This window comes from Ictidomys tridecemlineatus, chromosome 1, assembly GCF_052094955.1.
Source record: "Ictidomys tridecemlineatus isolate mIctTri1 chromosome 1, mIctTri1.hap1, whole genome shotgun sequence".
In the NCBI taxonomy this organism is placed as follows: Eukaryota; Metazoa; Chordata; class Mammalia; order Rodentia; family Sciuridae; genus Ictidomys; species Ictidomys tridecemlineatus.
This window is the reverse complement of record NC_135477.1, coordinates 167,659,977-167,672,448: the sequence shown is the minus strand read 5'-3', so window position 1 is coordinate 167,672,448 and position 12,472 is coordinate 167,659,977. Positions and strand designations below refer to the sequence as shown.

The following is a 12,472-nucleotide window of genomic DNA, read 5'->3' as shown; positions in this document are numbered from 1 at the left end:
CGCGCTCACCTGGCATGTGTGCAGCCCAGGTTCGATCCTCAGCACCACATACAAACAAAGATGTTGTATCCGCTGAATACTAAAAAATAAATATTAAAAATTCTCTCTCTCTCTCTCTTCTTTAAAAAAATAAAGAAAAGAAATACAGTGACTATTCTTTGATAAGTTTAATGTCCAACTAAGTTTGAGCTAACAACAGCTGAACTGTTGGTACAAGAGTCTGGTACTCACTTTATAGATGAAGATGTCACCTACCAGCTTAGAAACTTGGTGATAGCTATTCTTTCACATGAATGATAACATATTCATCTCCTGTCCTTCTAAAATAAAGGGTCAGTGGACTGTTAAAACAGCACGAACCAAACCACCACCTGATGGCAATTCTTACCTTGTCACCCAGTCATCACTTCAGCTATCTTCCAACAGTTCATTTGCTTTGTCTTTCTGAATGTGCTCTCTGCAGACACTGGGATTAGCCTAGGAAGTGTAGTGGCAAACAGCACACTTAGAGCAATTTCCATAATAAAGGTTTATAAAATAAGACCACTACCAGAGAGATGAGGAGAACTGGAGTTTATGCTAATAGTGAAAAAAGGCATGTAGAATTATCTATCTCATGTTTATCAAAATATGTACCATGGAATAGTAGTTCTGTAAGTCTCTCCATGAAGGAAGAATTCTACGAAAAAATAAATTTGTAGAAAACTGCAAAAAATGGGCTCATGATGAAAATAAAATAAGTTACCATGTCTAAAACTTCAAAAAGACTGATAGTTATGAAAAATATCATACAATGTCACTCAGAGTACTGCTAAAGCTCACTGATATCTGAGTTTCCTACCTTTCCTGGGAATAATGAAATGTTTGGACATTTTCTTGGAAGGTGGGAGAAACCAGGGATTGAACTATGGGGCATTTGACCACTGAGCCACATGCTCAGCCCTATTTTGTATTTTATTTAGAAAGAGGGTCTCACTGAGTTGCTTAGCACCTCACTTTTGCTGAGGCTGGCTTTGAACTCACAATCTCCCTGCCTTAGTCTCCCAAGCTGCTGGGATTACAGGCATGTGCCACCACGCCTGGCTATTCAGACAATTTTGTCATAAGGCAGGGACCTCCAACTTTCTCTAACAATGGAATTCATGAGTGGGTAAGTCATATGGCCCTTCCACCCTAAGGCAGAGGAAGTTTCTGTGTGAACATTGGTTTCCTGTGAGGTAACCAGGAACACCCTACTGGGCCTAGAGCCAGGGGATGGCAGTAGCATGCAAAGCTAAGCCACCATGTAGAAGCCAGCTGCCCTGGGCAGTCCTCACACTGCCAAAGGACTCTACATAAACAAGGAATAAACCTTTCCCAAGGTAAGCCACTGAGATTGGGGAAATAAATAGCATGCAAACTGCTCCAGTTCACCAAGTGTCTCCTAAAATTCATTTGACAACAACAATCTTTGTTTTTGTTTTTTTTCCTTCTTTATGGTGCCGGGGCTTAAACCCAGGACCTTGCACATAGCAGACAAGCATTCTACCACTGAGCCACATCCCAGCCCTAGAACTCTTTATTTCCATAAAAACAATTAACATCACATAGAAAAATTACAGGGAAACACTTAGGGAATCACTATGTCATCTAGAATAACTTCCCCAGGAACCATGGTGGTATCAATCTGAATTCTAAACCACATTCCTCCAATAAGTAATAATATAGTCCAACCTGCAAGAAAGAGAGAAAATCCAGAGAACCAATTCAAAAGTGGAAGAGAGGTACTAGAAACCAGACAACTAGCTTGGAAATCCAAAAAAACAAGTTTTCCTCCTTCTGCATCCCTCAACTAATGTTCTCAATCTTGTGGATAAAATGTGGTCCCATCCTTCCATAATTCATGTAGCAAGCAGTTACTGAGGCATCTGGAGGGTGTCACATGACCTAAGACATGGTCTGTGATTCACACTCTACCTGTTTCCTCCATGATTGCCCCTCTTGTAGGTTATTTTCTCAATAGCCCATGTGTTGCCTATCTTAATCTCTTGGCATTTTTTCTCAAACTTCTCTGTTTTGATAAATATTCCACTCACTTCTACAATAGAAAGACTTGAGATGACATGGTTTCCTATACCACCAAACACTTCAGGCACCAGGCTTACAATTGCACAATCCTCCACTTTATCCATAGCTGATTGGATCATAATTAATGTAGGAGCTCAAAGACAGCAGCTTCCAAGCACAAGGATATGGGAGCCGCCATGTGGTGACCTGTCCCTTCCAATAGGGACACTCCACAGGGGTTCCAACAAGAAACCCAACTAGTCCTTCTCCCTTAAGAGATGAACAGTTGAAAAACTATAAAATAAAGTAAAAATAATAATAAAAGATGAGAAAGTAATAACAAGAAAAGAAGCAATTACAACACAATGAGAGTGACACAGGCATGATAAAGTCTTTCGAAAAGTTTAGCTTGCTAGACTGTTGAAGATTTATGAAGCCAATAATGCTACTGTGCAACTTGAATGATGATTCAGGTCTCTATGGCTCCTTGCTTGTATTTTGCATTCCCCTATAGTGCTAATCATAGAGTCACGTACATAGTAGATCCACAATTAATTAACTTCACAACATGTTTTGAGATACCTACTCAATTCCAGCTATAGACAGTCTCTAACAAGGCTGAAAAGCTCCTGAACTTTGGAGCGCATTCTAATTCTAATTAAAACAGCAATTTATGATTGGGTGAAGAGAAAATTAACCAAAGTTCTTAGCGAGATGGGGATACCATTCAAAAGTGGAAGACAAATCACACAGTTCCTGAAGGACATTTGTATTACCTGGAGTCAAAGTCTTCTACTTTATAATAGTCATTTACTGAATTCCTGCTACATGCTAAGCACAATACTGGGTGCTCACACATGCTCACTAATTCAATCCCCCAAGACTTCCAAGACAGGGACATCATCATTTCTGTTCTACAGGTGAAGAAATGGAAGTTGAAAGATTTAAATAATTGCATAAAGACTCCCCATATGTGGGTTTTGGAGTCATAATTCAAATTCTGTTTTTTTTCTGGCTCTTTGTAATTCTATGTTTGTGCTCTTCCTACTGTGATACACTTAGGGGGAAAAAAGATGAGCTTTTTAGCCAGGGAACAAAGAAGTGACAGCTGGAGTGGAAAAGCACACTGTTGTACCATATTTTCACTCTGCAACTCATAGTAATCTGACAGCGGAAGATTATTTTCCAGAGTGAGTTTCTCATAGAGCAAGGAAAGAAAAATAATTACTATCAGATTCTACTCCTATCTTATTTTGAAAATAGGAAAAAAATGAAAGAAAGAAAGAAAGAAAGAAAGAAAGAAAGAAAGAAAGAAAAGGCAGGATTATATTGAGCACTGTTTTATGAAACAATTAAAATATTTAATGAAAGATAATTTTGTCCTATATATTCCTTTCCATAGATATAGGATCAAGTGTCAGCAAAAAAAAAAAATCCTACATTCTATCACTAATATTAATTTCTATAATTATTGGGAACATACAAAAAATCTGTCAAATCATTTATTATAAAATAACATATTATAAAACTTTATATTTTATATTTATATAAAAAGTCATATTTACATCCACTGGTAATGTTCCCCAAAATAAATCAATACAAATGCTATTATTTCTTCAAAGGATAAAATGTGTATCTTTCTATTTTACTGGTCATAGTTGGACATTTACCATAATATCATAGCATAATATTTAAATTCTTTAAGAATAATATTATAACCTTGGTTAATTGTTATTCTTTGTGCAATTTAAATTCTTTATATATAAAATTACATTTTTATGTATATATGAATATGCCACAAATGAAACCTACCATTCTATGTAAATAATATACATTGATAAAAAATTCCTATATTTTTATATAAATTTAAAATTTATTTTAAATTTAAAAATTTATATATTTTTAATATAAATTTATATATTTTTAATTTTTTTGGAAAAGATTAACAGTACAGTTTGTCATTTCATGTTTCTACTTTCTTCTTAAGTGTGAGCTTATTTTTGGTCTTAAAATTTATAAAGTATTTTTAGAAGCTGCTAAAATCATTTCAAAACCACAAACATACAAGAGTACCTACATTTGTTCAGTGATAAAATTTAGCAATTGTGTAGCAACAAAAAACAATTCAGTACTGACACATGCTAAAACATGGATAAACCCTGAAGACAGTATGCTAAGAGAAGAAGCTAGGCACAAAGATCACACATGATATGATCCCTTAATAGGAAATACTCAAGATAGGAAAGCCCATAGATAGGAAGAGATTTCTGGTATCAAGGGGATAGTGGGAGTGAATGGGGAGAATGGGGAGTGGCAGGGAATGAGCACTGGATTTCTTTGTGAAGTAATGAAAATATTTTTCAAATGACTGAGACCATGCTTGCATGACTCTGAATGGCATGCAAACCCCTGAGTTGTCTACCTCCAGAGAGTGAATTTTGATAGGTTAATGACTATCAAGGCATTATATTAAAATTCACTATCGACAGTGCACAATGGCAACCTCTCCTTAAACCAACATTCTTCTTCTCCTTTTTTGCTAAGATCAGCTTCCTTCTTCTGGTTTCTGAGATGTGCCAGAATCTTACCTACACCAAGTCTTTGCACCTCTTGTGCCTGATGTGTGCCTGATGTTTTGCTCCAACCTTCCTCATTCTGCTGCACCTCTCTCTGACTGAGCATGTGCTACAGACCCGGCTTAACTCTTGTCCCTGAGTATCACTGCACTCTCATGTGACCAGAGGAAGCTGTCCCTGGTTCTCCAGAAGAGTCCCTCCAGAGCACTCAGGGTTGACTTGTATACATAGACATTGATTTAATCTTTCATTTTTTGAGGGTGTTTCTCCTCTTGCTTATCTTGTTCCTCTAGTTGGTAACATAGCACCTAGTATATAATACATGCTCAATAAATATTTTAGAAATGAATGAATTATTTAATGAAACAGTTTTTCACTGTGAAAAGCTTCCATATTCCTTTTTCTCATCTTTTCTTCTACCCAAGAACAAGAATTTCTTCTCAAAAACTTGCAAATAAACTATTCATTCAGTGGTATGGAACCAGGATTGTTAACCAAACACAAAACAGATATCTGTGTTTTTTTTTCCCTGTGAATTCTCCAGAAGACAAATGTCCTGAAGGAAAATAACCTTACAGAATTGCAAAGACCATTTGTGGCTGAAGGAAGAAATGCCTTTTCTTTACATGAACAATGTGTGTTTTGTTTTCTGGGCAAGCTTCCCTTGTGTTTAGTTCCAAGCATTAACACTCAGCACATACCTCCAGCCTGTCAACTATGTGCAGAGGGCACAGCAGATAGGAAGGAATCCCAAGGCGACCTTGTATATTGAGTGTAGCAGCCTCCTTCCTTAGCCACTTACTTGATTCTCTTAAGCTTCTGTTTCCTTATCTGTAAAATGAAAATGAAAAGACCAATTCTGTAGTGTTGTTTTGAGGACTAAATGGGTTGAATGGATGGAAGGAAGGAAGGAAGGGAGGGAGGGAGGAAGGGGAGAGGGAGAGAGAGAGAGAGAGAGAGAGAGAGAGAGAGAGAGAGAGAGAGAGAGAGAGGGAGGGAGGGAGGGAGGGAGGGAGAGAGAGACAGAGAGAGAGAAAATCATAGACTTTAATCAATACATACTAATGACTATGATGGTAATGATAATTCAATCTACCTTCAGGAAGTCCTCAGACCTTTAGGATAAGGGGTAGTGGTGAAAAAACACTGTCATAAATAACTGTAATTCAAGATGGAAAACACCTCAGTATTAGTTCTCCTGATAACACTTGAAAAATTTTTCAGCATAACCATTCAAGAGTCTTTACTATTACAAACAATATTGCCCATAAGAGATTTTAAAAAATCAAACTAGGAACAACAAATACATTCACTAAGGATCAATTATGTTATGTTTTGTGCCAATATGATGTAGCAGAATATAGCTCTTAAAAATATGAAACAGGTTGTTTAAAAACTGAGGTAAAAATACAGACTTGTACTTAGCTCCCTCCGTTTTCTCAAAGGCCTTTGGTGTTTTATGTTTATTTAAAGAAAGAATGGTATTCCTTGCTTATTCTTCAAAATCTTTCAAAAACATATTTATACACAAAACTAAGGAGGACAGACACATTCTCAGTTCTCTCAGTTGTTGTTTAAAGATCTTTCAGGTATATTATTAAATGGAAAGACTAAAGAATAAAACAATATGCATAATCTATATTCTTAAAATATATAAATAACCTATATTCATAAAAATATATAAAAACCTGTACATATCATTGGCCACTTCTAGTTGGAAGAATCAGGAATGTTTTAGTGTGGGGTTGGGCAAATGGGGATGGGGAAGTTGAACGTGGGATTCTGTGCAGAGGTAGTGAGGGAAGGCTTAGGGGCTTGAAGGTATGAAGGCTGGATTGGTGGAGGATGTGCATGGGAAGAAATGAGAGTGTGCAGAAGCAGAGTGTCTGAAGGGCTTAGGTAGAGGGAGTTGCACATTCAGACTAGAGTCAAGCCCTTGTATGGGACTTTCACTGCCAAATCCATGTCTCCAAGCTTTTACATACAAGATTGCTGTAAATTGAGGCAGATTGATGCAAAAAAGTATATCAGGGTTGCACCTTAGGAATGGTCTTGCAGAGGGGTTCGTGGGAAGAAACAGAAGCAGCAAAAAGTGAGATGAGTTGGATGTTACCACAAGCTCCCCAGTTCTTCCCTCCAAATTTGATGACTGCCTGGTTGATACAGCTTCGGGTGGCCTTTTGGATATAATGTGTTTGCTACTCTTACCCAAAATCAGTCACATGAACAATCAGCAGTTCCTTTCAAAAATTCCTGAAAGATGTCCATCACATCTAAAAATTATTAATATTCATTCAATAATCAAATACTTGGCAGATATCATTTCTCAAAGAAACAATATTTTTTCTGTTAAATGAAAGGAAGTTGGATCATTAACACAATTCTCCAAAGTAATGCATTTTAAATGAAAGGCTTTTTTTCAGCCTTGGGGTAGGGGGTGATTACAAGTTAAACTGAAACATCCAGGAAAAGTTCAAAGTTAATATGTTAATTCTGTCAATATTCAAGGTTTTGAGTCCAATCATACAAATAACATTGCATGTGAATGATTACTGTTCCTTAGCTACAATTTTAACTACATTTTTGAGATCACAACATAAATGTCTCAAGTGAAGTTTCCATCACTCATTCAATGTGAAATATGCATGTATTAGAACTTCTCAGTTTTGTTTTAAAGATTCGTCTGTTATACTAGATGCTGTCAGTGATTTTCATTAAATGTGTCAAATGAGATTGAGCTCAGAAAACAGACGATGGGTTAATATATAGTAATTTTGCCTTTATAGTGACAAACTGAATGTTTTTCTGTGGATATTATGTTTTGGCCTGTCTGACAGATTTTTTCCATAAAAAGACAACGAAACTCTTGAACTATAGGTAAATGAAACTACATGGTTTAAATTTGATGGAACTCTCAGAAAAATTATGCAGCATCAACTGTGGATTACAGTTTCTTATTATCTGTTACTACTTGAGAAATTGCCATCAGTGCTTTGGTGAAGGAAAACAGTAAACGTCTGTGTATGAATGCTATAGCAGGTCTATTAAAAAGGAGAATTTTCTGTGAGAAACAAAATTACCCACATCCAACCTTTCAGAGGTAAAATCATTTTTAGAAAGTCTTTATTTTTCAGAATCTAGTCTAGCATGCAATACTTATTAGACGAATGGGAGACATTTATTAAACAGATGTGTAGACATGGCATTTAGACATGGATGGAGAAAGGATGGATGGATGAGGACCATTCCATCCTCTGGTCTTCATTATCATTAAAAACATTTCACTGATATGCATGTAAAAATGGAATATAAAAATACAACATATAGCTTTACCCAAATGAACATATAGTATATAATGCCATACCCATATGATATTTGTATATAACATTTATCTAGCACTTTCTCTGAATATATACATACTAAAATACCTTCATATAGTTATTTTTGTTCATTCCTAAAACACTGAATTACAGACCATCTTTTAAATATCTGTAAATGCAAAAAAAAAATCTGTAAATGCTAATTGGAGGACTCAGTATGGAAGAGTAGAAAAGAAAAAATTTTAATTTTAAGAAATATTAGCTGATATCTGTATCCATAACAATGATACTATAGATATTCTCATTTAATTCATGAACCATATGAGAACTTTTCACTGTCACAACTAGTATTCTAACTGAAATATCATGGATGTCAAGAGAGAAGGGACAGCTCAGTTCTTTCATTTTAATATGACAAATGCTACATGAGAATATTATTGATAATGCAATAAACCATGAAAATACACAAAAGTCATAAGAGTAATATGACTGATTTTACTAAAATAGGGTATAGTAAGGTATATGTTTCCCAATAATCATATAGAAATCAATGGACTTCTATATTGAAATAACATGGAACTTTAAATGACAAATTTAAAGTTAATGGTAATTGCAAAATACTTATAATACTCTTAAAATAATATTTTAAAACATTGTGGAGAAAAATGATAAAAACTTAATAAACATAAAAAGTGACCTGTAATCCCAGCAGCTCAGGAGGCTGAGGCAGGAGGATTGCAAGTTCAAAGCCAGCCTCAGCAAAAGCAAGTGGCTAAGCACCTCAGTGAGACCCTGCCTCTATATAAAATACAAAATAGGGCTGGGGATATGGCTAAGGGTTAGAGTGCCCCTGAGTTCAATCCCTGGCACCCTTCCCCCAGCCCACCACACACCCCCAAAAAAACCCATAAAAGTGACATTCTATTAAGTTCTAGAGGAAAACATGAATGAATTCATTTATACCCTAGGTGTAGAGAAAGGATTGCTATCTGCGACTCAAAATTGAGTTTCAATAAAAGATTTATGTATTTGAGTACATAAAAATAGAAGATGGAATATAAAAATACAACATACAGCTTTACACAAAGCTTTGGCATAAAAATAAGATCTGCAATTAATGTCATTACAAACAAACATTGGGAAGAGATATCAGTAATAATCCTCCTAATGCGAATCAAATGTCTAGTACTAAGGAGGGAACAAAAGTCCTACAGAAAATCAGGCAAAGATATTTTTAGAAAGGTTCTTAAACCTATGGAAACATATTCAGTTTTACTAACATAAATAGAAATATTTCCACCATAAAGTCGGCAGAAATTCAAAAGCTTGAGAATACATTTTATTGGTATGTTAGTCAGCTTTCTGTGACTATCACAAATACTTGAATTAATCACCTTAGAAAAAGGAAAGGTGTAGTTTGGCTCACAGTTTTGGAGATTTCAGTCCATGACCAATTTTCACCATTGCTTTGGTCCTGAAGTGATACAGCACATCATTGCAAGAATGCAGGGCAGAGGAAGCCCACCACCTCATGGCCAGTACAAAAAAGAGAGGAATAGGTTGGACCAGTGTCCCTATGTACCCTGTGAGGGCATGCTCCTCCCCAAGCAACCTGAAATCTGCCATTAGGCTCCAACTCCTAAGGATTCCACACTCATCAGTAGTGCCGTGGGTTATGATCAAGCCCTTAAGACATAGTCCTTTGGGGGACATTTATCCAAACTGTGGTAGTAACACTATGGAATCAAAAGCACCCTTGTATCTTGCTACTAGAAAATCAAGGGCACCACCCCTGTATAAGAGAATATGCACATGGGTACAAACTCCCGTTCCTCTCTTTTGATCCAGTAATCACATACTTCAGAATATACCTGAACATACACTTCCAGCAATACAAAGATATATGTGCACCAGGTCATTCATTGCAGCATGAAATATGATCTCAAAATACTGGCAGTTATATTTGCTGCCCAAACAAGGGTGATTGGTTGAAAAATTTATGGTACCTCCGCAAGAGGGGAACCAAGAATCTGTAAAGAAGTGCAAAGAAGATCCTATGAATTTCACGGAGAGTGATTTTTAAGAGGCATATTTAAGTAAGCCCAACAAAGTCCATGTGAGTATATATAACATGTTAATTCCATATAAGAAACAAAGGAAGTAAAAAGAAAAGCATGTGTGTGCCTGCCTTTTTTTTACAAAAAGAAATAGAAGAAGTTTGTTTCCATATCTTGACTGTTGTGGAAAAAATGCTCGTATGAACAGGGGAGTACAGAGATCCTTTGACATACTGATTTCAATTCCTTCAACCTATATGCAGAAGTGGGATTACAGGATTGTATAGCTCTATTTTTATTTTTCAGAGGAAGCCCCATGCCGTTTGCTATAGCTTGACTGTGTCCCATAAAAGTTCATGTGTTGGAACTTTAATTCCCCACGCAGCTGTGTGAGAAGGGCTTTCCCTTAATTTAGGTCAAAAAGGCTCCACACTCGTGAATGAATTAGTGACCTTCTCAAGGGAGGGTTAGATCTCATGGGTGTGGGTTCCTTCTCTCAAATATGGGCTTTCTCACCTCCCTCTACTTCCCTCTGTGCTCTGAAGGAACAAAAAGGTCCTCAACAAAAGTTGAGAAGATACCAGCACCCTGGTTTTCCCAGCCTCTAGAATCACGAGCCAAATAACCTTCTTTCCTTTATAAATTACCTGTTCTTGGGTATTATGTTAACAGCAACAGAAAATGGACTAAGATGGAAAATTGGTACTGAGGAGGGGGGGGTCATTCCAATAACAGATGCCTGAAAATTTGGAAGGATGTTTGAACATGGATAATATGTAGAGGCTAGAAGAATTTGGAGGAGCAAAAAAAAAAAAAAAACCACTAGATCTCTGTAAGAGAAACATTATGGGTGATATTCTGGTGAGGGCTCAGAAGATGATTAGACTAAGAAAAGTATGAAAGTTCTCAGAAGTTGCTTAAGTGGTGATGACCAGAGTGCTATGAAATGTGGATGAAGTCCAAGCTAAGGAGATCAAGGGGAACTGAGGAACACAGTACTGGAAACTGGAATAAAGATCATACCTGTTGTAAAGGAGCAAAGAACTTGGCTGAACTGTCCTCGTGCCCAGGGCACCAGGGAAGGCAGAACTTCATAATGATCAACTAGGATCACGGGTAGAAGAAATATGCCAGCAGCAAAGTGTTCAGGCAGCTGTAGGGCTGATTTTGGACACTGACAGTGAGATGCAGAAAGCAAAGACATGATTTAAAGGCAGAGTTTATGATTAAAAGTGAAGCAGAGTGGAAAGATTTGGAAAGCTCACAGCCTGCCTATGTAAAGTGTAGAAAAGCTTATTCAGGAGAGATTGCAGAAGGTGTAGTCCAGCCTTGTTTGAGGAGGTCCTTGCAAACACCAGGGAGCCGGGGGCTACACATCAAGGCAGTGTGACATCCCCACACATGTCCCAGACCTGCAGAGCTGTACCTCCCTCCACAGGAGCCTCGCAGGGCAGAATAGTTTTGAGGGGCAGGCCCAGGTGCCCTCCCTAGGTTTCTGTTTAATGAATTCTGGCTTAAGCCTCCTCAGCTGCCCCGGGGTAGATCAAGTCGCAGTGAAGAAACTGAACAACCCCCGGACTGACGCCAGGATCACTACCTTCTCTGGAGGGCAGTTGTGTCCTGCACCTTCAGATGTGATGCCCTGGAAAAAAATATATTGCTGGTGGTGTATTCTGACTGGAAAGACATAATCTAAAGTTTTCTTAGGAGGAGCCACTTTCAAACTCAAAGTATGGAACATTATAGATAAAGAAATGAGCTGTATTAATAAAAAAAAATGCCAATATGATGAAAACCAAAAAAAAAAAAAATTCAAGAAACATATAAAGCTGAAGAAGACTAAAGAGGACAGATAAAATAAACCTGGGTGAGATACTGTACGGAGGGGAAAAAAAAGTGCTACAAAGGATGTGATTGGAATAATATGGCAAATTGTGGTGTGGATTATAGATCAGGCAAAATACTGAACCAACTATGAAGTTTCCTGAAGTTGGTAAATGTACTATGGTTATGTGAGAATACCCTTATTCTTAGAATTTAAATATGGAAATATTAAGGGCATGTGGTGTGTGATATTTACACTCAAAGAAAAAATAATTAAAATAAGTTTTATTATAATTTTATCAAATGAAAAAATAATGATACACATTGGTGGTATTATGGTTTGGATATGTGCTGCTCCCCAGAAGTTCATGTATATGATAATAAAAGAACATTCAGAGGTGAAATGATTGGATTATGACAGTTGTAACCTCATCAGTGGCTTAAGCCATGGATGTGGAATAACTGGGGGGTCACTGTAGGTAGGCAGGGTGTGGCTGGAGGAGGTGGGCCACTGGTTGCCTGCCTTTGGGGTTTTAGGTTTTGTCCCTCATGAGCAGAGCTCTCTGCTTTCTGGCTGCCATGAACTGAGCTGCTGTCCTCCACCAGGCCCTTCCACCATGATGTTCTACCTCACCTCAGGCCCAGGATG

At 37.2% G+C, this 12,472-nt stretch overlaps 1 protein-coding gene across 3 annotated transcripts in view; it reads right to left on the bottom strand.

Moving 5' to 3' along the window:
- Sgcd (sarcoglycan delta) overlaps positions 1-12,472 on the bottom strand; it is a 928,109-nt gene that overhangs the window by 623,817 nt on the left and 291,820 nt on the right. Inside the window, exon 2 of one of the 3 annotated variants that reach the window (XM_078051538.1) lies at positions 5,324-5,453. The exons of the other annotated variants lie outside the window; for them this stretch is intronic. The gene's annotated coding sequence lies outside the window, so the exon portion shown is untranslated. The remainder of the gene's footprint in view (positions 1-5,323; positions 5,454-12,472) is intronic. 3 annotated transcript variants of the gene reach the window in all.